General features: G+C 38.1%; 1 protein-coding gene and 1 non-coding gene across 11 annotated transcripts in view; one reads left to right on the top strand and one right to left on the bottom strand.

Moving 5' to 3' along the window:
- Positions 1 to 1,793: 1,793 nt before the first annotated feature.
- FRS2 (fibroblast growth factor receptor substrate 2) overlaps positions 1,794 to 27,782 on the top strand; it is a 111,808-nt gene continuing 85,819 nt past the window's right edge. For all 10 annotated transcript variants that reach the window (XM_045789609.2, XM_045789607.2, XM_045789608.2 and 7 more), the window contains exon 1: positions 1,794 to 1,959. The gene's annotated coding sequence lies outside the window, so the exon portion shown is untranslated. The remainder of the gene's footprint in view (positions 1,960 to 27,782) is intronic.
- On the bottom strand, positions 21,280 to 21,386 carry LOC123787337 (U6 spliceosomal RNA). The gene has a single exon (XR_006778148.2). It is a non-coding gene; the product is annotated as a U6 spliceosomal RNA (small nuclear RNA).

Raw genomic sequence — 27,782 nt, 5'->3', positions numbered from 1 at the left:
ACCACTGGCATAGTGATGAAAAGCATCTGAGGAGACAGACTCAACATTCGAATGCTGACTGCGCCATTTACTAGTTAGATAACTAGTTCGGTGAAAGACCTCCAGCATATCTGAGTCCTGCAGGAGCCTGACAAGGTCAGGATTCCTTCTCACTATCCTTCTAAGCCTCTCCGTGGAAAGAGAAGTTAGTGAGTCCTGCCAATCCAGGCTCTGTTTTTCACTTCTTCACACTGTGAGGCATGGAAGGGTGCTTATTTGGGTATTAGGGAAGTATTTACAAACACTTCTGCAAACACAAAAATAAAATAAACAAGACAGTGCTGTAAATAAAGCCAATGGCAAAGGTATTGTTTACATCTTAAATTCATAATAACGGGTTCTGAACCATTTCCATTTTCCTGCCTTTCTTACTAGAAAATTTTAAAAAACCTTCCTCCCCCACAGTTTTAAGAGATGCTTGTAAATATGTTTTGCAGACACTATGCATGTTAAAAGGATCCCCCCCACCCTTCCTCCCATATCTGGCCTCAGATACAGAATCTGCCTCAGATGTTCAGTGCCTTCCTGATTTTGTGGCTGAGGAATTTCTTCTTCTTCTTCTTCTTCTTCTTCTTCTTCTTCTTCTTCTTCTTCTTCTTCTCCTTCTCCTTCTCCTTCTCCTTCTTCTTTTTTTTTTTCTCCTTTCCCTGCTTGGCATCTGAGCCTGTGAGTCCTCAGGCTGTCTCAGCTCCCAGCGTCACAAGTATCCAGGCCGGCCCCATGACATTCTTTGGCTTACCTACCTTCATTTTTCCTATAACAAAACTCTCTACTCTTTATTTCCTTAACTAAGCTTTTCTATCGCCTATTGCTAACCCAGTTTTCCAAACTGCCCCCTTCTAGAGTGATCCACAGGAGGAGAAACCGTTCCTGTTGATGGTGACGTAGAATTGTGGACTTTTATCCAGTCCTACTTGGAACTAGGTACACTGAAGTGTTTATCATGCATGTTCATTTTGAATTCCCACACAATCCAGAGGTGATTATACATATACGGATACACACATATGCAAATGAGGAAACCGAGGCTTAAAGAAGTCAAGCAACTTGCTCAAGGTGAAAAAGTGAAAGTGCATAACAGGATGCAGGCAATAAGATTCCAGAGCCTCCTGGCTCTTGGCTTCTGTTCAAATTCCAAGTAATGCTGAAATATAGGAATATAATTTGCCTCCTGCCCTTAAATAGCTTAAAAATCTTATTAGGGGTAGATGAGATTTATACACACACCACCAGCTAAAGTCGAGAGCCACGGTTTGTGGTATTGGGTTTGGTATCTTTGACCGGCTTCTTCCGATGCAAGATACAGATAATAACAACAACCCCAAGGGGTTGGGGATGATTGACTGAGTGAAGCATCCGAAGCGCGCGTAATACAGCGCCTGTCGCGTAGTAAGCGTTCAATAAATGTTAACTATCACTATTTTTAAAGGAGGCGGTCTGGAGTGGAGAGAATACTGGAGAGTCGGGAGACCGGCTGTATACGCTGTATACGCCCTGCACCAAAATTCTCCGATCCTCGGTTTCGTGGTCTGTAAAATTAGGTGGCTAGAGTGGAATAACTGGAAGAGCAGTAAGAGACGTAGCCGTCGCTGGGAAATGCGAGGGGCCTCGGGGCAGAAAGGGTTAGTGACGAGTCTGGGGGCGGCTTTACGGAGCTCAGCGGGAGAGGCCCCGCCCCACCCCGCCCCGCCCCGCCTGGGAGGCCCTGGCAGCTCCAGCCCGCGAGCAGTTCCGGTGCCAAAACTCTTCCCTCCCCCGCTTCCCCGGAAGTGCTTTTCCAAGGTTCGGGCCGGAGAGAGGCCTTGTAGGCACAGCTGCTGAGCCTCGATCGGCTCCGAGTAGGGGCTCCTGCCCGGGTTGGAGCTCGGGGGTCCACAGCCGCCGACCCGCGCCTGCCTCCTCCCAGCGCCCGGGCCGACGGTGAGTGGCCGGGGGAGCACACCCGGACGGCCTCGGGCCGCGTCAGGGCTTGTGCTCTCGGGCCCCCGCTGCCCGCTCAACGCTGCGGGCTCGGCTGTCGGGGTTCGGGGAAGGGGCTTGTCGATCGCCGACGTCCTTACCGACTCCGCCGGGCGGGAAGGAGCGGGCGGCGGGGCCTTGGGGTGGGCGGGGCGGAGCCGGGGAGGGGGTTCCTGGAGCTGTTGTAGCCGTTGGGACTTGAGAGTGGGGATGGGCTGGGCCTCGGTCCATCCGATCTCCTCATTTCTGCTCCCCCAAATCTTCGCGTTGCCTCCCGGATTGGGTTTTCTCTCTTCACCTGGGGCTGGGAACCTGGACGCCGGACTTATTCTTGGGCTCCAGTTCCCGACTTTCGCGTCCTCAGGGTCTGTCCTCGGGTCACTAATTAGCCCGGGTCCCAGGGGTGTCGTCTTCTCAGCCCCAGGGCTGGGCGATGAATGTGTAGATGCCGGGGATCTTTTGCAAAGCTCTTCATCCAGACCCGCCTAGGGGTTGCCCGGGATCGATTTGGAATGCGCTTGGGACCGGTTCTGGATACCTAGGTCAGTGTGGCACCAGCGTGCCTCCCATGATCTTTACTCACTGGAAAGCTTGCTCAAGCTGTTGCTGAAGTCATGTAGAAAAACAGCTTGCTTGAGGAAAATCAGTAGTTAAGATAAGTTCCCTTGTTTTCTTGCAGACTTAAAAAAAGGATGCTGTTCTCTAATACGCACTCCTAATTCTGGTGGCTATCTAAAGTCACAGTTGAATGGCGAGTTCAGTCTGCAGTTATAGCACGAATTGATTACAGAGGGTTGGAGAATTAATTGTACCTCCTCTTCCCCTAAGTTTGTATACTTTCATTTTTGGACCTGTCATTTTCCTTAACTTTTAAAGAAAAATTTTTCTCAGTAACTCCTTAGAGGCTCCCTATACTTCACAGTTGTGCTGCAATGCAGAGGTTCACACAAGTGGACCGAGGTGTGTGTGTGTGTGTGTGTGTGTGTGTGTGTGTGAACCTATATTTTGAAATGTTCACCTGGGATAAATTAAGAATTTCCTAGAGAAGAAAGTGATGTAGGTAGTTTTTTTAGTGAACAGATTTCAGGTAGTAAACTGCTGGAAGGTTTGTCGGTGATGAAGGTTTTCTACATTTAGTACTGATTTTTAAATTATGATCACAAGAGAATGTGGTTACTGCAGGTTGTGACTGCGTGCGGGTGACCATTGTTTTGCAGTGTAAAGTATACACAAGCCACCTTTGTGAAACCAATGACACTTAACTGCATTTCTCATCTTGTGCTTATATTAGGACTTATACTGTAGTTTTTTGGGTGCTTATCTCATTCTTTCTCCTCCTACTACTGAAAGGGGAGGTAATATCATGCGTTAGGGAAAATAGACTGAAGCGGTAAGTTCGGTGAGCTCTCCTGTGAAAAAGAAATTTTCAGTGTTGTTGATTTTCAGCAGGCAAAGGGTGGATCAATTTTTTTAAAAATTCTGTTTCTTTTATTCCTTTATTGATTGTGGTCAGAGGGTGGTTGGTTTTTAAAGTCCCTGGAAAAAATTGTGGAGGGAAGATTAGTTGCCCAACTTTTAGATTTAGATAGAAACTGTAGATTCTTAGCCGTTTGAAGTACTTAATTGTTCAGAGCTTATGGTTGGAATTTTGGAATTGAGAAAATCTGCAAAAGGAGTCAAGTTAAATATTATGGATCCATAGTGAGAGTATGAAAGCTAATGTGTTTTGAAGGGAAATATTTCAAGAATTGTAAGAGCAGAAAAAGGTAATCGGGGAGTTACTTAGGCACTGTAAATTTTATTATGTTCAAGTCCATTCAGTAGATACTGAGTATTTGCGTTGCAAATTTTATTGTATTATTCAAGTCAATGGGTACAGAATGTTTGCTATGTTAGGCATCAAGCTATGTTGGGCAACCATGTAGGAACACATATACAGCCATAACCATTAAAATTCATGTTTTGGCAATAATTTTCTAAGGTGTGTCAGAAATCATGAAGAGGTAAATTGTATTGCTTAGGCATATTACAATTTTTTTCTAACTGTAGGTGAGCGTTGTGTGTTTCATGAAAAGCACTGTCAGGCATTACAGGGTACAAAGATTAAGTATTTGGTCTTTAGGAATTTGAAATCTAGAAGGGGATGTAAGATATTTACATAAAAATATGTAAATACTTACTGTGTGAATGGTTGGGCCTAAAGTTTGGAGTTATATGAAGGGAAAATGGGTTCATTTTTAACTGGAGTAATCAGCTAAAAAGTGGAAAGTGGGGAGGTAAAAAATAACTCTGAAGCTCTTGAGCACTTAGCATCATGGTCTGTGCTAGTTGCTTTCCATACATTTCCTAAGCTTCACAACAACATATAAGCGTCTTCCTTAACAAATAAGAGGACAGTGCTCAAATATATTAAGTAGCTGAACCTCAGTTTGAATCCAGGTCTGCCTGGTGCCAAAGCCTGTGCATTTCCACTCTATCATGCTACCTCTTGATAAACTGGTAGCCTGAGTTTCACATTGCAGAGGGTAAGACTTTTCTACAACAAGAATTTAGGGGTTGGGAGTAGGTGGATGAAAGCTTTTCAGATAAAGGGAGTGATGTAAGCACAAGGCTGGAGGTGGGAAAGTTCATTGTATACACAGAAAAGTTAGTGGACGGATTACTTAGAATATAGGGTTCATTTTTGGAAATAAGAGATGAGGTTTGAAATTTTAAGTGGGTCTGGATTGAGGAGCATGTTTAAATGCTGTATTTAGGAGTTCAACATTTAGGAGGTATTGAGAAACTGCTAGGTCTAATAGTGTAGGATGTGAAGGGATTTGTTGTAGAAAGCCAGCTTTCAATGTAGTATCTGTACTGGGCAAGGACAGTGGCATTGAGATGGAGTGGTGGAGGAGGGGTTGTTGGGGAAGGTTTGGAGAACCTGGAAGTTGAAAGTTATATTCATTTTAAGTGTGGGTGGTGGTGATGGGGGTACTATTACTAGAAATATAGGCAAGGAGGTGCATAATAAGATCAGTTTTGAAGAGGTTGAGTTTTTTATATACTTGCAAAACGCTGGAATTGCCCAGAGGCTTTTGGAAATGTGGGTTTGTAGTTCATGAGAGAGGTCAGTGCTAGGCATATATTAAACATGGGTGTAGAGAGAATAATACAAATAGATGTACTAGTTGAATCCGTGTAAAGAGATGAAAGAGCTGAGAGGGAGTTTACAAGGAAAGAAAAAAACGAACCTTTATTTTAGATGGCATCTGTTGAAAACAGAAGGAAAAGATAGTCTGTACTGTATTCTGCTCCCTCTCATTGCAAATTCAGATGGAGTACAAAGAATCTGATCATTGAAAATCCATTTGGGAAATAAAATTTTCTTGCCTTTGCTAGCAAGGATATTATGCTATCATTACCCGCTTTCATGGAGGATGAACTATTTCAGACTCACTTGTTACAGAGTGTTAGGCTTTAGTTACTTAAGAGCTGTTTGGTTTTCTTTTGGGCTTTTGTTGGCAAGTGATACGTGAGGATTTGGAAGCCATCTCTGATAGGTATTCTATTTATTCATATTTATGACTTTCAATTTTGGTTTCAATATCAAGAGCCTTTGAATATTCAAATATAATTTTTGTCCCTCCTATTCCTCCTGGCTGCTAATAGTGCCTTTCATGGAAAATGGTATTTAATTACATATTTTTCTTCCAATTCTCTTTTATAAGTACTTTTGATTAACACAGGTAGTTTTGTCTTTAATGTTCTGATTATCCTAGAGGGATGGAATGATAAGCTGCCTTTATCCATCATGTAATGATACATCTATAAAAACTATTTTTATTTGGAAACTGAGGACTATAAACTTACGGAGTTTCATGTAGTTTTCTGTTTGTTATTTAAATATGCGGAACCTGAGTATTGTGTAAAAGATTGTAATAGTTTGCAGAATGAGGCTTAGAGTTGTAACTTTTTGAGGGCAAGTTTATTATTTTTAGACCGAGTTACCAGGGAAGTGTTTATTTCCTTCTTGAGAATTAATACATTCCTTTTGTTTTTGAGAAATATGTTTTTTACTATATCACAGGCTCTTGGGAATGTCCTAAGAGTCCTGTGTCAGTCTTGTCGGAGGCAGGGGGCTTTGTGTGTGCTTTGTCTGGGCTGGTTGGCTTAGTTGCAGTGAGCCTGGTATTAATGAGGCAAAGGTCAGGAGTTCCATTTAGCTTCGGTCTGAGTGATGGCCAGGGAAGTACACCTCTAGCCAGCTGTCTTGGAAATTCCTCGGTTGTCATTGGTCACAAAGGTGACTGGATTAGGATGGATCTTTATACCACTGAAAGAATATTAGAGGAAACTTAGCATAATGGTTAGTAGTTCTGACTCTGGAATTAGACAGACCTGTGTCAAAATTCTTGGTCTGCGATGTTGGGAGAGTCCCTAAACCTCTCCAAGCCTCTACTTCCTCATTATTGAATAGGTTAATATTTGGTTTGGGCATGTCCTACCGTTGTTTTCTTTTTCCAGCTGGGAGTTAGCTGCTTAGACCTGTGGTTCCCTAGTGCTGGACTATGGAGAGGTGTCAGTCCCTGACAGAGTTTTCACTTGTCTGAAATGAGAATGGGTTAGCTTTTCGTAAAGCTAAACCTGTAGAATTTAAAAGATAATATTTTTTCTAAAATTGTCTTTTACCATTTTTGACGTAAGCATATTAGTTCTTTTATGGTGGTGGTAATTGGTAGTTATTTTCTTTTTAAATGTTCTTGGCAAAATAAAAGTTGGCAACTCTATTCTGGTCCCCCAGTTTTGTTTTTAAGATTATGGTTCTGTGAAATCTGAAAATCTTGGCTTAAACAGAACCAGGGAATTGGGGGAGATTACTCATCCAATATATTATACATAGTCAAATTAGGTTTGGGAGTACATTCTGCCGTTGTATTATCCTATAGGAACTGTATTTTGATTCTCACCACGACTGAATTAATTTAATGTTGTCAGATTTTACATTAAGACTTTCAGGGAGCAGTTCAGATTATTTTCAGTTCAAACAAGTTGCTTCAAATTATTTAAGGCTGTATTTCTCAACCAGAGTCCCAAGAGGAAACTGGTGAACTGGGGGGGTGGGGGGGCTGCCTGGGGGTGCTGCTGAAAGTCATTACTCTGTTGATTAGCCAACAAGATAAATAACTAGCCTTTGACATAGTGAAGTAGTAGAAATTGGCTTTCCTTTTCACCTCTTCTGCAGGGAAGATCTTTGACGCTAGAGCAAGAAAAGCTTTTTTATTTAATAAAGCAAGTAAACCTTGTACAAATATCAGTATTCAAAATGCCTTCTAGAGAAAGAATAGTTCAGCACTTTGCATAATGGGTTATGTAAGTGGAGCCACAGAAGTCCTCCTGGGGACACAAACCAATTATTAGCATAAGCGCTATTGAAATTACATTCAGTTGTCTAGATGAGAAGCATTTGACTCCCTCGTTCACTTAGTGTTGAGAGGCAGATGCAGAAAAGTTAAGGTGCAGACCTGGCCTAAATGACTGTTAAATTAAGGCTTAACATTTGTTTCCTTTTAGTGTTTTTGGTTAGGTAATTTTAAAAATTGGGAGTGCTATAGAAATACTGAATATGTGTTAGAATGCCTAAAGCAAAATTTCAGATTAGGCTGAAAAGCTTAGGCCCTCTGTCTTTCAATTTTAAAGGAAACTGGAGGTTTGCTGATTTAGGTATTAAGGATGTTATTGTTTTATAGAGTTTCGTTGTATATCATTGTTTCTGGTAAATAAAAGAATCATATAGAATTCATTTATTTTAACAATGCTTACATTTTTCCTCCAGAATATTCCTACTGGCAGAAATGAATGGTATGCTTAGAAGTCTGGAGAGGTAGCCCAAAGTGTCCTGCTATAAGTAGAAATTTCATGATTCCTGTAGGGTTTTATTTTTAAAAATTCACATGAATTTCATGTTTTGCTATTTTATGTAGATGTAAACAGTGTTTTAAAGTCGACTAAAATTGGTGCCCCCAAAAAGGGGCGGTATGTTCTTCCTGTGGATTTTCATATCTCTGTGACATGGCTTGTATTGCAGTTCAGTGGCTCTGTGCTTCACCTTTTAATTTTGGCTCATTAAAAAAAAATGCTGTGTTCTGATGGGTTTTGGTGGGACACGGGATAGGGTGGGACACGGGATAGTGGACAATTATTGACGCTTTTATATGTTCTTAACAAACAGCAAACTGTTTTGAATACCACCAAGGAGCTGTAGTTTCATAGAGATAAAATGCCTTTAAAAGGAGATTTAATCAATTTTAAGATATTCTTTGTATTTAAGATTATTCATGATCACTATATTTCTAGTGTTATAAAAAATATAGAAGCAGTGTCTAATTGAACTTTCTGTAATGATGGAAATGTTCTGTATCTGTGCTATTCAATATAGTGGCCCTCATTTGGCTACTGAGCACTTAAAATGTGTCCGGGGTTACAGAGGAACTAAATTTGAAATTTTATTTGATTTTAATTAATTTAAATGTGAATAGCCCCACTTGCGGCCAGTGACTGTACTGTATTAGAGATAATGCTGCTATCAGGGGTTAGGAAGACATGGAGAAGGGAGGTTAGAAATCTTCATGCTCAGTTATAGGCAAAATTAGGCCCTTGGTAAGTATTTCTTAAATATTTCTCAAATAATATTTTTATTGTTTCAGTTTTTTAAAAAGATTTATTTACTGAGAGAGAGAGAGAGCGCTAGTGTGCACATGTTGGGGGGAGAGGGAGAGAGAAACTTGAAGCGGACTCCATGCTTGTGCAACCCCAGGTGAGGCTCGATCTCACCACCCTGAGCCAAAACCAAGAGTCAGAGGTTTAACTGACCACTCCATCTAGGTTCCCTTGTTGTTTCAATTTTTAAGACCAAAGTTTGCGAAGTATTCTTGATTTTTAGAGAGTGATCACTAGTCTTGATTTTTTTTTCTTCTGTGTTGATTTTAAAATTTTACTTTTATTACAGAAGCATACAGTGTACGGAATGTACAATTTAAACAATTATAAAATGAATTACATTGCCAGTATCTTTGAAGTCAATTTATAACCCTTACTACTTGTGTTCTCTGACACACTTCCTGAGAGACCACCATCTAAATTTTGTGTTAATTTTGTGTTAATCATTCCCTTTTCCTTTTAATTTTCATGAATTAAAGGAAATTTTATTTCCCTCTCTCTTCCAGTTTGGAAGTTAAACTTTATGTAGTTTTCCTTTATTTTAGTTTTCCCTAACTCCCAGCAAATTAGATATTATTACTGTTTTAAACACTTGCTTTAATTTGCCTCTGCCTTTACAGTATCTTTGCTCATCATTTTCATTTCCATCTCAGACCTCTTGTTTGGGATCTAAGGTCATTTTCTCTCTGCCTGAAATATATCTTTCAGAATTTTCTTCAGTGAGGGTCTGTTGTTGGAAAACTTCTCATTTGTTTGAAAATGTCTTTATCTCATTCCTGAAGGTGGGTTTTTCTGAGTATGCATTTTATGTTAGCAGTATTTTGTTGTTGTTGCTCATTATAGATCTTATTCCATTCTCTTCTGGCTTTTATTGCCGTTGAAAACTCTGTAATCCGTCTAATTGTCATTCTTTTATTATAACTATATTTAGAATATTTAGCATCTGTTTTCCACACTTTCATTTTGATGTTTAGAAGTTGATTTCTTTTTATTCCGTGCTTGGAATTCACTAGGCCATTGAATCCGATGACTGGTGCCTTCAACAATTTTGGAGAACTTCTGGCCATTTTCTCCTCAAATTTTATCTTCCATATTTTTTATCTGGAACTTGTATTTGAAGTAGGTCTTCTTACTCTACCCTCCATGCCTCTTAACCTGTTTTTCATATTTTCCATTTCTTTATCTTTCTGTGTTGTGTTCTGGATAATTAGATCTTTTCTTCCGGTTAGCTAATTCTTGCTTCATCTCTGTTCAACTAGTTTATTGAATTTAAACATTTTTTTCACTTTGTTTTAACTATTATATTCATTTTTATAGTAAAATATACATAAGTATAATTTACCACTTTAAACTACTTGAAAGTGCTCAGTTCAGTGATGCTAAGTGCATTCACTGTCACTGCTGTCCCTCCCCAGAACTTTTTTTTATCATCAGGAACTGAAATCTGTGACCATTAAACAGTAATTTCCCATTGTCTCCTCCACCCAGCCCCTGGCAAGAACTATGTTACATTCTTTTTCTATGAATTTGACTATTCTAGGTACTTCACATAAGTGGATTATACACTATTTGTCCTTCTGTGTCTGGCTTATTTCACTTAGCAAAATGTCTTCAGGGTTCATTCATGCTGTAGCATGTTCACTGAGTTTTTAAAAATTTTATTTACTATACTTTTTTCATTTTTAGAAGTTTCTGGTAGTTCCTTTTTAAGACTGCTTTATCTTTACTATTTTTTGGTTGTCATACTTTTTCTTGGTTGTGTTCTCAAGCTGTCTTTTATTTCTTAAAAACCCATTAAATATACTTATTTTATACTTTGTCTCTGATTATTCCAATATCTGAAGTCTTTGCAGATATGATTCTGCTGTTTGTTTTGCTGTATTAATTTTACAGAGTGATTTTTAATAGTACTTTAAAATTGTATAGGTGAGAGCTTATAAATAAACCCCTGGAGGTTCATTTCCTGTTTTCTTAAATTTTGCTCAAGGTATTACCTGGTTTATTTACTGTATAGTTACTTTTTTCCCCCTTACAACTAATAAATAATCTGTAGGGAGGTATCCTAGTGTTTTATTTTTTCTTGATGAAAAACTAAGTATAGTGATATACCTTACATTTCTATGGGGCCTTCTAGTTTGCCAAGCATTTTTATATTTTATGATTTTATTTGAAAGTTCTGGAAAAAAAGACTCAGAGACATAGCTAATAAGAGGTGGCATTGGAATTCAAACGCTGGTTTTCTTAAGATTCTTTTTACTAGCTATGCTTGCCTTTTAGGTTACAAGATAGACTGTAAACTTAGGCATGGTCTGTGTCTTGTTCGCTGTTACACCGTCAGTACCTTGGACTTTTGAATGAATAAATAACATAGGGGCGCCTGGGTGGCTCAGTCGGTTAAGCGCGTCTGCCTTCGGCTCAGTTCATGACCCCAGGATCCTGGGATCAAACCCCACATCAGGCTCCCTAATTCTCTCTCCCTCCCCACCCCGCCACTCCCCCTGTTTGTGCACGCTCTCTCTCTCTGTCAAATAAATAAATAAAATCTTAAACCCAACAACATAGACATGAGTTGCTGTCTGACAGGTGTTCTATTGTAATCTTGTTATTTATGTATTTTATGTTTATATATACATATAGATATCTATAATGTATAATTACATACATATAATCACTGAGAGCTTAGAGCTTGTGTGGAAGGGGTTTTTGATGCTTTGCATAACTCTAGTTAAGATTTTTCAGATCATGGGGCACCTGGGTGGCTCAGTCGTTAAGCCTCTGCCTTCGGCTCAGGGCGTGATCCTGGCATTCTGGGATCGAGCCCCACATCAGGCTCCTCCGCTGGAAGCCTGCTTCCTCTCCCACTCCCCCTGACTGTGTTCCCTCTCTCGCTGGCTGTCTCTCTCTCTGTCAAATAAATAAATAAAATCTTTAAAAAAAAAAAGATCTTTCAGATCAAAGATTTGATGTATTTGCCTATAGCAAAGAAAATTTGGTTTCCTTGAAAACATTAGGTGATGAAGATTAGTGAGGTGGATTTTCTGATGCTAGTTCAATTCTTTTTCTAGTTATTAAACAATTCTTTTAAGACTTAGGTGATTCAGAGGAAATGATTCAGGGTTTTCCTAAGGTCACTTTTTGCATTTGACAAAGTAGGATGAAGTGTTGGTTAATGTAATCTTTTGACCTGGTGAATTGGTAGAAGCTGGGCCCTAGCCAAATTCATGCCTTTTTTCTCTTACCTTTTATTTTCTATCTCCCATTCTTGGTTAAAGCTGGAGGGATGTGGGCATTGAGTCTTGGCTGGAACATGAATTCATTCACTGGCTGACTGAGTCAGTAAATAGCTCTTGGGAAGCCCAGTAGGTATCAAGAACCCTGCTAGGCATTGAGGTTAAAATGGAGGATTAGGATGGATGTGGTTGCTGTCATATAGCACAGACTAGAGGTCATGAACTATTATATCCTTTGTCTGTGTTAGTCATTTATATATTTAAATTGAATATATGTAAGAAAATCATATTTATATCTGTTGGAACTTATCTGGCAAGGGAGAGGATTCTGAGGGCTATTGCTTAATGGAATGTGTAAGTATAGGGTTTGAGATTCAGAACTAGACAGTTAAGCATATTCTGAAAATTGACTGATACTTTCATTTAAATTGAAGCCTTTTATTAAAGCCTGACCTAAGTAAGTTATGGTTCAATCTAAAGACTGCTGTTTGCCTCATATGTGGTTTTGTGCACAGTTAGTATGTAGTAGTGTCTTGAAAGTTCTGTATTTCACGGCTCATTTTACATTCCTTTATCTCCCAACCCCTCAAAAAAAAAAAAAAAACGTAATTTATTTGCAAGCACATGTATTTTTTTTTAACAAACTTATTTTGAGGTAGAGACTCATAGGAAGTTGCAAAAATAGTAGTGTCCTATATATTTCTCACTCATTTTCCCCAGTAGTGACATCTACATAGCTGTCATACAATATGAAAACCAGAAAATTGGTATTGGTACATTACTGTTAACTAGACCATATACAGGTCTCACCATTTTTTAAAATCCACATTTCTGTGTATGTGTTATAGTTCTGTACAGTTTTATTCCATGTATAGTTTGGTGTAACCACCGTAATCAAGATTCAGAACTGTTCCATCACCACAGAAGAGTTCCCTAGTGCTTCCTCTGCGTATTCACAACACTACCCAACGCTAGTTTTGCCGTTATGAGAGTATTGTGTGAATGATATAATACAGTACGTAATCTTTTGAGGTGCGTATCTTAAAAATATAATTTGTTTTAATTCTAAAAGTAAAATAACATTTCAGAAATGTTAGACGATGGAAAAAACATATTTTGAAACCACTCTTCTAATAGTCACCATTTTGGAGTTTTTTTTACAGCCTTTTTCATATGATATTTTAGATCATATTTTTAGTATATGCTCAATTTTATTTGCTTTTTTAAACTTAATGTTATATTAAATATTTTTTGTTACCATCGTACTTAATTTTCACTATGATAAGAAATGTTGCAGAAAACACCTTTGAGCATATTGATTTCTTCATTTTTTTAGTTATTTCCTTAGGGCAGATTCCCAGATGTGTGATATTGAGCCAAAGGATATGAAGGTTTATTAGTCTTGAAACATTTGGTCAAATTGCTTCTCAAGAGGATAGTATTACTAGTACTGTTTCACTGTATCCTTCTTAGAGTGGATATTAGTGTTACTTCCCTGCCCCCCCAACTTAATAAGGTGAAAAAGGTACTTCATTGTTCTAATTTTAGAGTGCAATGCTTTATGTAACATTGTTTTCCTTGAAGAGGAAAATTGATTGTAATGTCAGAATGACATGAACTTTTAAAAATATGATTTTGCTTTTAAGTAATTTAGAAAGCATTTTAATATCTCTGTTAGTGTTCAACCGTTCTGAGGAAGAGGTTGAATCACCAGATCCTTCTCTTTACCTTAACTGTAACCTCCTTAGTTGGCGGGTTTGTTACCTCCAAATGATTGCCAGTTTCTGCATTGCTTCTCTTCAGTCTCTGCCATTATCTCTTAGTTACTATCCTCAGTCTGGATCCTTGACCTTTCCCCTGTCTGTTCCCTCATCAGAGAATGGCTGCTCCCTCCAATGGTACCATACCGGCACCTCATTCATTTTTCCTATGTTCTTGTCAGCTTTAAGTGCACGGTCATGCAGACATGTTAATGCATTACTGTGATGTTATCCTTATGGTTAAGTATAATCCTGGGGACTCTGTACAGTATTCTGGGGCATTCATTAGTATTAAATGTCTTCACTTTTTTGATGGCCACTACAGAAATTTTATATGGCCAATAACGTATGGGGTGTGTATAGTGTTCATGAATACAAAAAATAATACAAGGAGATTGTACACCTTTTACTTTTCTGTATGTTTTAGAAGACAGCAATATTATATTCTTAGAGCAGTAGACCATAAGGGTAGTAGTAACATAACCCTTAAAGTAGAACAGTTTTTAGTTGAATGTTGCTAAGTGCCATGCACTGTGCAAGTACTTTATTTAGTCTTCACAATTTTCCCATAAATTTTTGGGGTAGCTAGATATGAAGATCTCATTTGCAATGTGGAGTAGATAATTGAGAAAGTTGGCTAGCAGGGAATCAAAAAATGATACATTATTTGTAATGTTAACTTGAATATATACTGCATTCCTTTACCAGTTTCTTTTCCCCCTCTACAGCGTCAATGTTTTTCTTTGTGGTTGGGTCCTTTGATTAGAAATCTGGATTGTCTACGAGTGCCTGGGTGACATAGTCTGTTAAGCATCTGACTCTTGGTTTTGACTCAGGTCGTGATCTTGGGGTCCTGAGATCAAGCCCCATGTTGTGCTCTGCACATTTCTCTATCTCTCTGCCCCCACTTACTCTCTCTCTTTCTCTAAAATAAATGAATAAATCTTAAAAAAAATCTGGATTGTCTTTTTAGCATAATCTGTACCCAGGAGGCATTATCTATTGGATATCATAACAGTATCCCTTTCCTATAGAAGAGAGAATTTAAGGCATCTTCAGTGTGTTCTAGAAAATCTTTCTATGGCTTTATGCTTTTTTCCTTATTCTTTTAAAGCTGTTTTACATACACCTAATTCCATAATAACTTTTTCAAAAATAATTAGCCTTTGAATCTTTTTGAACTTTACAACATAACTTTCGGAGAAAACGACCCCTTTCACACTCATAATCTGTCAGAAACAGCTGGCTCTTGTTAAGCGTCCAGCTCATTTGGTGAGAGCAGAAGGGTGGGGACATAGTAAGAAAGTGGTCTACTTCGAAGACTCTACCAGGTGCAAGTGGTCAGCCTGTGGTGGGCATCAGGGAGTGATTTATGGAGGGATTGGAGAGCTTTATTTCTGTAAGTTAGGATAAAATAGAGGACTGTTAAAAGAGTTTCTACTGAATTATTGTTCTTACTTGCATTTTATAGGTGAGAAAGCTGAGGCCTCAGAGAGTTGAGTAACATTCCCGAGGTCAGACAGCTAATAAGTGATAGAGTCCAGGATTTGTACCTGAAATACGTATAGATTCAAATATAGCATGTCCTCATATCTGCCATGCAGGTGCTCAGTGCCTTTCAGCTCATCAGATTCAGCCAGTTCCATGAGTACGCTTGAGTGGTCTTCAGGTTATGCTTGGGGTAGTGTTTTTGTAGTTAGTCCACGTCTTGGGTCCTAGTTTTATTTTGCGCTTTAGTATTTCTTTTGTTCTAACTCTGTACAAAATGAGAGCGCATACCCAGGTGAAATTTTGGGTTATAATCATTCGTTTTATTTTATATTGGATGTGTATATGTGAGAAATATGGCTAAAATCTTGCAGTGTTGTAACTGCTGAGGAAATTGTGAAATAAAAAACCGAAAGGGGAAAAATGGAGTGGAGAATACAGACATAAACTTTGCTCTTTTCCTGTTAAGTTTCCTTCATAGTTTGGGATCTGACCAGTCATTTTTATCCATGTCAGTACTTGTTGTTTCATGAAACATGGTTTGAGCCATTAGGATTTAAAGAAAAGGATATTTTCTTGTAATTTATAGGTGTCTTTCTGTGCTCAGCCAGAACACATAAACCTTTTCCTGATAAAAGTTTTGTCAATATTTAGAGTCTGGTATGTATTTTTAGTTTTGCATTTTGCTTTTTTAAACCGTAAACACACACACACACACACACACACACACCCACCCACACACACCCCTAAAATACTCTATTTCCATTGATTTCCAGATGTTAGAATCCAAAAAAGTTTTGCCACAAAATAAAATACATGTATTACATAATAATTCATTGGGTTTTCTATTTTTATCACTACAACCAGGGCTTCTGATCACTATGAGATAATTGGTGTTTCCACATTGAGTTTTAATTCCAGCCCTCCAAAAAGAAATTTAATTATTTTAGTTAGCATAGAAAGCTGTATTTCAGATAGTATATGAGACTATTAGGCTATTTTTATTTTTTTATTATTTTTTTTTATTTTTATTTTTTTATTATTAGGCTATTTTTAAAGCTTGAAAATAGATTAAGGAACTCTCAGTTTTACCTTAGGTGGTCCTTGACTCAGGACTGGAACCACTGATATGAATTTAAATGTTCATTTGTGTAGTTGTTAATCCCTGACTTTGATTTGATTATAATTAATATTATGATTAGCAGTACTCTTTTTTTTTTTTAGCAGTACTCTGAGTGTACCAAGTACCTCAGACACTCTTGAGCATAACAAATAGTTTAGTAATAAATATAGAATAAAAGTGAAAATTGTCAGTTGATAACATTCTTGTCCTATTTCTTTGTAAATGTCAAGGTATATAAACCTCACATAATAATGCTGAGGCACTTTTTACCTCCTGTTTTCTTAGGTATATCTTTATTTTATGAGTTTGTTGTTTGCATTAGTCCGAATATTTGAATCTGGCCAGGGAATGTATGAATTTTTTTATATGCCAGCTAGCATCTTTCATTTACTGCATATATTCTAGACCTCATTAGACTAATTGGTTATGACAACAAACCTTTGTGCTATTTAGTTTGATTTTGTTTTGTTTTGTTTTAAACAGATCATTAAGTCTATAAATTTAGAATGGTACATAGCAGTATAGCTGGGTGCTCAGATGCAAGTCAGTGTTGTTAATAAGAGACCCAATAAAAGGATTTCTTACTTTACAAAAAATAAATGTGATCCTCTCCCTACATATTACCATGTTATATACTCCACCTCGCTTCAAGATTTTTTTTAAAGATTTTATTTATTCATTTGACAGAGAGAGAAAGAGAGACAGCCAGCGAGAGAGGGAACACAAGCAGGGGAAGTGGGAGAGGAAGAGGCAAGTTCCCACCGGAGGAGCCTGATGCGGGGCTTGATCCCAGAACGCTGGGATCACGCCCTGAGCCAAAGGCAGACGCTTAATGACTGAGCCACCCAGGCGCCCTGTCGTTTCAAGATTTTTTTCCCTAGTTTTTCTGATTTTATAATTGAACAGTCAGATTGTAATAAACTTTTGAAACGAAGGAGGAAGAGGGCATCAGATTAGTATTAGCAGCTCTATTATTTGTTCTTTTCATCTAGAAGCAAAACCAAAAATCATTTTAAGTAGCAACATTTAAAAATTAGCTTTAGAGTTTGAACTGTTTCTTTTAATTTCTTGAGTTTTAGTTGAGGGACTGCTGTGTTCGATGTTACTTGGAATTTAAGAGATAAAGAGAAAAATTCCATTAGAAAAATGGTATCTTAAAAGTTTTTTATTTTGCCGTTTGAAACTTACTGTCTATGACTTTGTCCTTCCCCTTCCCCCTGCTTTTTAACTGCCTTTTGGATTCAACGATTTTGGCACCTAGATTCTTTACTAAGTATTTTTGGTGCATGTAGCCATTTGAGATCTAGACCCTAACCAGGAATTCCAGCCAGGTGGCTTTTTTTTTTTTTTTTTTTTCCTTTTGGTAAAGCACAGTTTTTAAGAGTGCTGACAGAATTACATTGCATCCAGTTTTATTTCTGTAATGAAGGTTGCTTTGAGTGAGATAAATTCTTCACCCATTTCTTCAGCTGTTATGCTTTGTTTTGAGTGATGCGAAGTTGCTGTAGTTGTACATCTTCCCACTAAGGAGGAGATGAGCCCTCTACTCTGGTACGTTGGTTGTTGGGTAACCTCTAGTAGTGCAGATTCTCGGTCCTAGTCCTAGTTAACATTGCCTGCAGAAGAGGAAGTGGAACTATTTATGCATCAGAGGATCAGGGAGAATTGTCTAAATCCCTTAACAAATTTTTAACTTATTCACTTTTTTAAAAGATTTATTTATTTTAGAGAGAGTGCGAGAGAGAGAGAGAGAGAGAGAGAGAGAGAGAGAGAGAAAGGGAGCAAGAGAGCAGGAAAGGGACAGAGGAAGAGGGAGAGAATCTCCGGTACTCTTCCCACTGAGTGCAGAGCCCATCACAGGGCTCCAGCTCGTGACCCTGGGATCATGACCTGAGCTGAAATCAAGAGAACAAACTGAGCCAGGTGCCTGTTAACTTACTCATTTTTAACAAAAGGGGCAGTATGTGTCCATGGTCCAAAATTTAAAGTTACAAAAGGATTTATTGTGAAAAGCAAGTCTCCTACCTCCCTGTCTTGTAGGTTCCCTCCCTTGAGACAGTTGCTGTTTGTAGCAAGTTTTCTACATTTACAATTGTATCCACTATTTTTATTAGCTGTGTTGTATCGGTTGTGTTGACTATACCATAAGTTCCCTTTCTGGTGGACATTAAGCTTGTTTCCTATCTCTTATAAATAATGTGGTAGTGAGTATTGTATGCATATTTCATTCCTGTGCAAATATATCAGTACTTTAAATTTTAGAAGTGCAAATTCTTTGCCAGTACTATACATATGCATTAAAATTTTTGATAGATACTGACAAATTGTTCTTGGTGTATTCGTTTCTAAAGTTAGAATATTAGTTTTGTAAGGCAGTGTTTGCAAATGTATGATCGCTAATTGGTTACGTGTTGTTTATAACTAGATTTATTTTCCTTATTTTTATTAATAAGGTGGTTGCAAATGGATTGCCCACATTGCACAAGCGACATTCACTTGTTTACTTCATCAAAATGTATTGTTTTAATTACTAGCAGTCATTATAATTTTACTCTTTTACATAGGTAGCCGTATCTTGTAAATGAATTGTTTAAAAAGGGTTTTGGCTAAGGGTTGGGTGTAGGGGAAATTGGGAGTTGAAAAAAGGAATTTGGAATTAGGAGCCTATTCTTCTAATTAATCATGTGAAAATGGTGTTTAGCTTACTAGGTCAGGCCATAAAAAAATGATGTAACCCATTATATCACAATGTATTCAAAACACCCTTTATAATACTGGTGGAAATTCATCCTGCTGCATCCCTACCTTAGGGAGCTGGGTTGTGATTTCCATTACCTGGGGCTGGAGACTAGGGGTTAGATAGGGTGATGCCTGAGGAGCAGAATGCCTGGAGGGGGTAGTGAATGAGTTGGAGGTAAAAGAGTGAGAAAGAGCAATAGAGTGAACTGAAGGCGGTTTATTCCTTCCTTTTCCTGGCTCTGCTGGGACAGAGTAAGGGAGGGAGCAGGGAGGGAGACAGGATTTTCCTTCCTTTTTCTTCTTAGTAACTTACTTCTTTTATTAGTCCCATTCAGGAGATCCTGATACCTGGGATTCAGGTGAGTTGAGATTAATTAAGCCTTGATGGAGGTGATGAAGAGGGATGAGGAGTGAAAATGTCTATAAATATCAGAAGGTTTATAGAGGCTGAGGATAGGGAAGTGGAATAGAAAAGATTTCTAGTGATAAGACAAAGAACCATCTGTAAAGCATTTATAGCTATCTCTTTCTCTTTTTTAATCTTTTATATTTTTTTGGAGGCGAGTGGGTGAGCGGTGTTGAGGGCATTTTAAGCATTGTTTTGGGGGAGAGAATAGTGACATCTTGGCTTCATGTGGATTTTTTTAAAGGGTACTCTAACCATTCTTCCTTGAAGAGGAGACATACACAAAGGTTCTGACTTAAAGAGAATGTTCTGTTAAATCCCGGGTGGTTTAAAGGTATCTGGTCTGGTCTCATTTGAAGTGGTAGCAATAATTCTCTTTCTCTTTGGTTCCCTGGTGGAGCAAAACAGAGTTGACTCTACGGCCGTTGTGCTTCAGACGCGGCTGCGTTTCTCAGCCTGTTCATGAGCGTCAACAAACACTTTGTGCACACTTCTGCCATGGGTTGAATGCGTCTGTTTTCCTTTAATTTAGCTTAAAACTGTAATGGAATTCCTGAGGTTTTGAGAGGAATCGTGTTGGCAAGCTTAGTTTTGAAACTAAAGGCAAATTAAGATACCAAGCAAAACAGGAGACTATTACTTTAGAAAGGGATCTTAAAACTCTGCTGACATTTGCAAACCCAATGTCTTATATTTATATAAGCTTTAGATAGGAACTGCTATTTTTCTAAAATTGTCGGTTTAAAAATAATTGTTACATTTGTGCATTTTAAAAGTTGCTTCTAACACACTTTGGGTATGCTGGAGCTCAGCCTTTTCAGCAAAGTACTCAGACATTTGGGCATCAGCCCTTTTGGTCTTACTCTGTGTCAGACCATTTAAGATAATTAAGATGGATTGTGGATGTTAGGAATTTGATAAGCTTCCATTAAAATCTAATGTGGTTTAAAAAATTGCTTAAAGTGGCCTTCAAGTATGTTAAAATATGCTACCATCATATGAATTATGAAATTTAGCTGAGTATTGCTAAAATGTCAAATGATAGCACTTGTCATTTTGATGTTTGTTCTTTAAGTGTACTGTTTCATGCCTTTGGAAGAGATTAGCTGCAGGTACCCTGAAGGATTATACTAATTAAAAATAGGCCTTTCCCTGATTAAATTTTTTTAACTGTCAATTTCTTTTATTGTTCTTTCTTGATGGTAATTAACATGACAGTGTATCATACAACTGACTATGTCTTAGATCTAATGAAATACAGTGACTGCTCAAATGCTATAAAATAGTGACCTAAATGTATCCTAAAATGAGCATATTTATAGAAACAGAGTGATTCCTCACTAGTTTAGGTATAGCAGCCAATAGAAATACCATTGTGAATGCAACAAAGTTACAAGTTTTACACTTTTTGACATGATAACTAGGAGAAAGAACAGATAACACATTAAAAAAAAATAGAAGACAATGTAAAGGGACTCATTTCTTTACACTGGGATTTAGATTACTTAGATTACTCATAAAAGAGTAATTGTTTCCCTGATTAAACTTATTTAATTCTTTTGTGTGCATGCCATTAGTTTTTATTTGTGGCCTCAGTATTTATGTAAATTTTGCTCTTCAACCTATGAGCTTTTTTTGAGTGCTTATTCTGTGTTGAATCTATCTGTATATTCTGTTTTGTTAGCTATCTCTTACTATTTTTAACTTTCTCCAGTACAAGAGTTATGTTATCATATACTCTTTGGTAGTTCCCACAATGCAATGCAATGAATGACTTGTTGTGGGTAAACACTTAGAACTTGTTTACCTGTTTGGCCTTTTTTTTTTTTTTTTTTTTTTAATCTGGAACGCTTCACGAATTTGCGTGTCATCCTTGCACAGGGGCCATGCTGATCTTCTGTTTATCGTTCCAATTTTAGCATATGTGCTGCCGAAGCGAGCCCTGTATAGCTGTTTAACAGATATTACCCAATGCTTACTTTGTTCTAGAGGCTGAGGATACAAAGGTAAGGACTCTGCCTTCAGGTTGCTTAGACTTTGATAAGAAATTGAGAAAATAAATCAGTTATAGTACCACCTGTCATTCATATTTTGAATTTATGTTTGAGGGGGCCAGAGCTCTACGTCTGAGAGAAGTTTTTGTACTCTTTCTGAAGAATGGAAGCTAACATTTTTAGGTGTCTAAAGGGTTCTGTGTCAGTTTATCCTCCTAAATCCTTTGGCATAAGGATGATATCCATTTTAAACATGAGGAGACTGTCGTGAACAGGTTATATAATTTGCTGAAGGTCACTTAGCTAATAAGTTGTAGTTGACATTCTAACGGTGTTTTTTCATTTATATCAGGATTTCTTAACTCTTAACACTGTGGACATTTGGGGCAGTAATTCTTTGGTGTGAAAGATTGTCCCGTGCATTAAAGGATGTCTAGCAGTACCCCTGGCTCTACCCTGGGCCAGGACTAGGGTGAAGCAAGGAGGCACCTAAGGCACAAAATTTAAGGATTTTCAAAGTGCTTACCTAGCATTTAATTCTCACATACGAGAAAGTTCTCCCACACCAGCCTGCGGCTTCTAGGTTTTGTTTCAGTGTTCTCTGGTAATGATAGGAGAAATAAAACCCCTAAGCATTTAGATGTTCCTTGGGAACTGAAGAATAGTATGAGAGGAGCTTTTTGCATCTTTCATCTCCCATCCTAGAACACATGTTCTTGGGCAAAAGTGACTAATAAGAAATGATGAGCACTGGGTACAGAATTCTTAATAGCACGCCAGATTTGGAATCTTAAATAGTTTTAACTTACATTTAACTTTTTGATAAAGCATTAATATTTGACTTGCGATAATACTGTTTTTCTTCTTTATTTTATATTGGTAGGATTGGGGCTAGCTGATAGTAGCTAACCAGCTTTAGTAGAGCAGACAACTCTTATTATTACAGGCAATAGAGAGCCATTAAAGGTTGTTGAATGAAAGAGTAATTTAGTAAAGATAACTTTTCAGGAATATTATTCTCACAACTGTATGTATAATGTATTGGGCAGCAACCTTCACAAAGGTCAGTTTAGAGGCTAGGCAAGAGGACATAATGAGAGTCCGAACTAGGATGCTTGAATATCAGGAACGGAGAGATGAGTCTGGATGGGAACATTTTGTAAGATATATTTTTTCTTGATTTTAAAAATACAGTAGATGTATAAAATGCAGAAGAATGTGGACAAGATGGTACCTATTTTTATTTCTGTCATTTAGAAATATAACCACTTTTAATATTCTCAGGCATTCCTTTTTAGTTCTTTTTCATCTTATGTCCTTCTGAGTGCACCCCCACCCCAGAGAAGGAGTCTACAAAGTCAGATTCTCTTCTCATAGATTAGGAAGTTTTTAAAGAAAATGGTTTTCTAAGATGATGTAATTTTATTCATATGCAACAGGAACCCAACGTGTGTTTGTGGAATGAATGAATTTAGTAACTGCTGGAATTCAGTGAATAGACAAAGATAACGCCTAGGTTTTGAGATTGTGTGAATAGTGGTAAAGGGGAATTTGGCTAGCTTTTGATGGTGAAGTTGGAAGTGGTGTTGGTAGTGATAGAGTGATCCAGAAGAGAATGGGTTTAATTTGAAGGTATTGAATCAGATGTGCTGGCACAATATCTTAAATGGAAATCTGGAGCTTCTCTGAGTGTTTGCGGTGATCACAGTGAGAAAATGTGGAGGAAGGACTGAGTTTAGAAATAGCCACAGTTCTGGTCAGAACAGTACTTATGACGCATCAGTGTTTTGAGGACCACTCCAAAATGCAATTATTTCCTTACTATTGTTCTTTAAGTGACTCTTTTGCTTATATACATTTATTTTAGAGGGGAACATTATATTATAAAAATGGCAAACAAGTGTAACTTGCTTTAAGCAGTTGGCAATGGAAAAATGAAAGTGATCACACCAAATATAATGGTATTAAATTTTAGCTAAATACCATTACCTGTTAAATCCTCTGAGTTTAAGTCTACTCAATAAAAAACCAAAAGAAATGAAAAAACAGTAAGACTTTGTAATTAGAAGGCCCAAGGCCTTGACAAGCTAATAACTTTTTCATGAAACGATTCATTATTATATATGTGTCACCTACTGTGGTATATATCCCATGCTTTGGGAAATGCTGAGCTGTGATAGAGGATGAGGAACCTTCTGTGGAGACGGAGGCAGCTAGTGATCAGACAAATGAGAGGCGGGAGAGAACGATGATGTCCTACAAGTCTTAGGGAGTTTCAAAAAGGTATATGTGATGCTGCTGAAAAATCAAGGAAAGGTTTTTGATAACTTGCGTATCAGGATGTGGTGTTGTCTGTTTAATTAACACCAAGAAGTTTCCGCATTCTGGTGATTTCTCATACATTTGGATTCAGCCAATTCCCATTGGCAAACATGTGGAGATTGATAAAATACTTTCTCGGTGTGTTAGCAAGTTTTATCTGGGGTGTATAAATAGTGAAAAGAAATGTGGAGAAGGAACAAGACAATTATGAGGAAAATATATTCATGGCTTTCAAATAAGTAACTGTTAGAACACTATTTTGGTTATGTTATGCTTATGACAGATTTTAGCAGGACTAGTTACTTCAATAGTAATGATTCAGTAAATGAAATTTTAGATTGAGGCATAAACATGAATTAGGCTGCCATATATGTAGACAAATACATAACACACATACCTACGCGCACACGTGTGCGTGCACACAATTACGGTTTCCCTAAAGAGAAAGAAGGAGCCCTCCCCCCCTTTGGAGCCTATTCTGAGGCAATTTGATTGTATATCTTCATAGGAATAGGGGGTAATTTTGAGGAATAGTTATTATGCAGAGTTTTTGTCTCTGAGTCATACTCCAGGGAATGAACCAACACTGGTCACAGATGTGAAGTTCTTTTTACTTTTAGTGGGTTGGTGAAATTAGTGTATTAACACTTTACTTTTATTTTTGTTGTCCTTAAAATGAAAATTTGTTCTTGAACTCTGAATAAGTTTTGGAAGTTCTTTGAGTTCATAATGCTAAAATCATTCTGTGAATTACCCATAATAGTACTTTGTTGTTCTCTGCATTATAAAATTTATTTTCAAGAATACCTAAGTAGAATATGTGCTTTCCACACGTTTTTTCAGGCTGACTTTAGGTGGTCCTGATTTAAGATTAACCTTTTTAGATGTAAAAAAAGAGTTATTTAGGAATTGTAATACTTGAGAAAATTAATTAAATTGATACATAAGATGATTCAGCCTTAGTCCCTTGCCCGCTTTTAAAGAATGAGATGAAATATAAGTAGACAAAATACATAGTGGCAGTTGCCAGGCCCCCAGCCATCCCGAAGTATAGTACTGCATCACTGACCCGCCATTTCTAACAGTGATTCTGTGGGGCAGAAAGATGTTCATGACTCCCAAGCAACCAACCAAGAAATCATTTTTTGGAATGTACCATGTTTAAGTTGGGAAGTGCGGTAGAAGTAATTGATTCTGGCAGAAAAGAAATGTGTTAAAAGAGAGTTGGGTATCTCTTTTGCCATTATATGCCCTGGAAAGTGCCCAAGTCTGAAGTCTGTTTCTAGTGGAAGTATGATTATTATGATATTTCTTTTATATTGTATTAGGGCCTTTATACTTATTTTAAACTTATTTTGAGCAACATTCGGTTTGTTACAACAAAGAAACCAGGTGGAAATGTGATCCACGGTGTACAAATAGGCTCTACTGCTCATCTGGAGATTTTTCTCGTTCTGAGTTTCTTCAAGCGTATTAGGATTCTTCAACTCTGGCTCTGCGGAGTGTGGGGTAGTTGTGTAGAAAGAGGCAAAGACTTGAACTGACCCCATCTACTGAAAATAAATTCCTCAGTAGTTTTGTGTTGGGATTTCATTATCATATTATTTACTAAAATGCCATTCTATTATTATTGATATGTTTACCAGGCTGCAAGCATTCTTTAATGGATTGCATCGGTTTAGGCATCAGTGAGAGCATCTGTGAAACAACTATGCATGGAGAAACACCTATCTGTTTTGTATTAAAGGGAAATTATTTATTAAGATGGACTTTGCTGGGTGCAGCATGTCCAATTGATAATGTAGTTATTTCAGTTTCTTATGCTAAGAAACCTCATATATAACACAATTTACTGTGAATTTTGGTTGTGGACTACTCATTCAGGAAATACTTTCTGCCTGCCTGTGTACCAGGCACTTTTTAAGGTGCTGGGTATGCAGCAGAGAATAAGAGACATGTCCCTGTTCTGATGGAGCTCTCATTCCACTGCCTGAAACAAGCAGCAAACGAATGAATATGTATGGTCTGGTAATGATAAATATGAAGGAAATGAAAGCAGGGCAGTTTCCAGTTTCCAAGCATGTTCTTCATTATGGCGACCCTTCTTTAGTTTGCAGGCAAATTTATGCTCTGTGTCCGGCCTTCCTGTTGTGGTGTTGCTATTGGTAAAAAGAAACCTGCCGCAGTAGCAGCCTACACCCTTTTCCTCCACAGAGTCCCTGTATTCGTTTTCTGTTGCTGTGTAACAAATTGCCACAAACTCAGTGGCTTAAAACAACACTCATTTATTACTCGTGGTTCTGTATGTCAGAAGTCTGGGTGCAGCGTGGCTGGGTTGTCTACTCAGTGCATCACAAAGCTGAAATCAAGTTGTCCTATGGGCTGAGTTCTTGTATAGAGGATCTTCCAAAGCTTACTTCCAAAGCTCAGCTTGTTAGCAGGACTCACTTTTTCGCAGTTGCGGGACCGAGATCCCATTTCTTTGCTGGTTGTTACGTAGGAGCTGCACTTAGCTCATAGATACTGCCTGTATTGTTTGCCACATGGCCCTTTGCATCTTCAAAGCCAGCTATGGAGAATATATCCTCATGTCTAGTGTGTCTCACCTTCCAATCTCCCTGGCTTCTGTCTTATTTCTAGACCTAGATTTAAGGGTTTATGTGGTTAGCTCAGGCCCACCTGAATAATCATTTTCTTAAAGTCAACTTTTTTTTTAAATATTTTATTTATTTATTTGACACAGAGAGAGAGAGAGACAGCCAGCGAGAGAGGGAACGCAAGCAGGGGGAGTGGGAGAGGAAGAAGCAGGCTCCCAGCGGAGCAGGGAGCCCGACGCGGGGCTCGATCCCAGGACCCTGGGATCACGCCCTGAACCGAAGGTAGACGCTTAACGACTGAGCCACCCAGGCGCCCCTCTTAAAGTCAGCTTCTTAAAAATCAGCATTATCATGGGAATGAAATCTATCGTATTCACACGGACAATGCAGGGTATGTACACTGGGAAGCACAGATCTTGGATCTTGAAATTCTCATACCACAGATGGTCCCCATTGCACGGCTGCCAGTAAGTATTGCAGTTGCCACTGCTGTGTGTGAAGAGGACCATCGGCAGCTGTCCTCGGTACGTTAATTAGATATCATGAGTTTCTGCAGTGATAGTAATGGATTTCCCTTGGGCTCCTTAGAGGAGTTTCGTCAGAAGTTGTTAGTAGGAAGTAGTCAGAGTGGTGGAGCAGTGTTTTTCCATTTTCCTCCTCAGTGCTAGGAATGAGACAGGGAATGGTGGCTCAGGGGAGAAAGCAGAGTAGAAGGGTAGGTTCTCAAGGCCTACTTCACCCCTGGGGCTTAGAGTTTAGCTGTTTCATAGAAATTAGATCACCAAGGGTTTTTTGCCTCCCAAAAAGGAAAATTGGTATTAGTTAAATATTTTTACAGATTTTTAGAAGATTTTATTTATTTATTTGAGAGAGAGAGAGAGAGAGAGAGAGAGAGAGTGCATGCAGGGTGGGTCGGGGGAGTGGGATAGAGGGAGAGGGAAAGAGAGAGAATCTCAAGCAGCCTCTGCGCTGAGCAGGGAGTCTGGCATAGGGCTTGATCTCATGACGCTGAGATCATGACCTGAGCCGAAATCAAGAGAGACACTTTAACCTACTGAGCTACCCAGGCGCCCCTTTACAGATTTTTTAAAATACAGAGCTTTTAAAGGAATTTAAAGCATAGATCTGGGAGACTGAAATGAGAGTTTATTTAGGAAAACTAATGAAACAAAGCATAGTTGATAGAGGACAATAACTTGTCTACTATATTAACAATTGCATCCCATTACAAAATATATTTTTTCAGGTAGAGAAATTCTTATAATGTAATAATGTCTTTTATGCTTAATGCATATTAATTTAACTTTAAAAACACACACATAACTTTTCCTTCATCATCAAAGTAGAATCATAGAGTCTGACGTGAGTAAATGGACAACAAGTTCTAATTCCACGCTTCCTAAGTTGGTCACCCTTGTGCATCTGG

The sequence above is a fragment of the Ursus americanus genome, chromosome 17 (assembly GCF_024610735.1).
Source record: "Ursus americanus isolate L20-20 chromosome 17, mUrsAme1.1.p, whole genome shotgun sequence".
NCBI classification, from domain to species: Eukaryota; Metazoa; Chordata; class Mammalia; order Carnivora; family Ursidae; genus Ursus; species Ursus americanus.
This window is presented reverse-complemented; position numbering and strand designations above follow the sequence as displayed.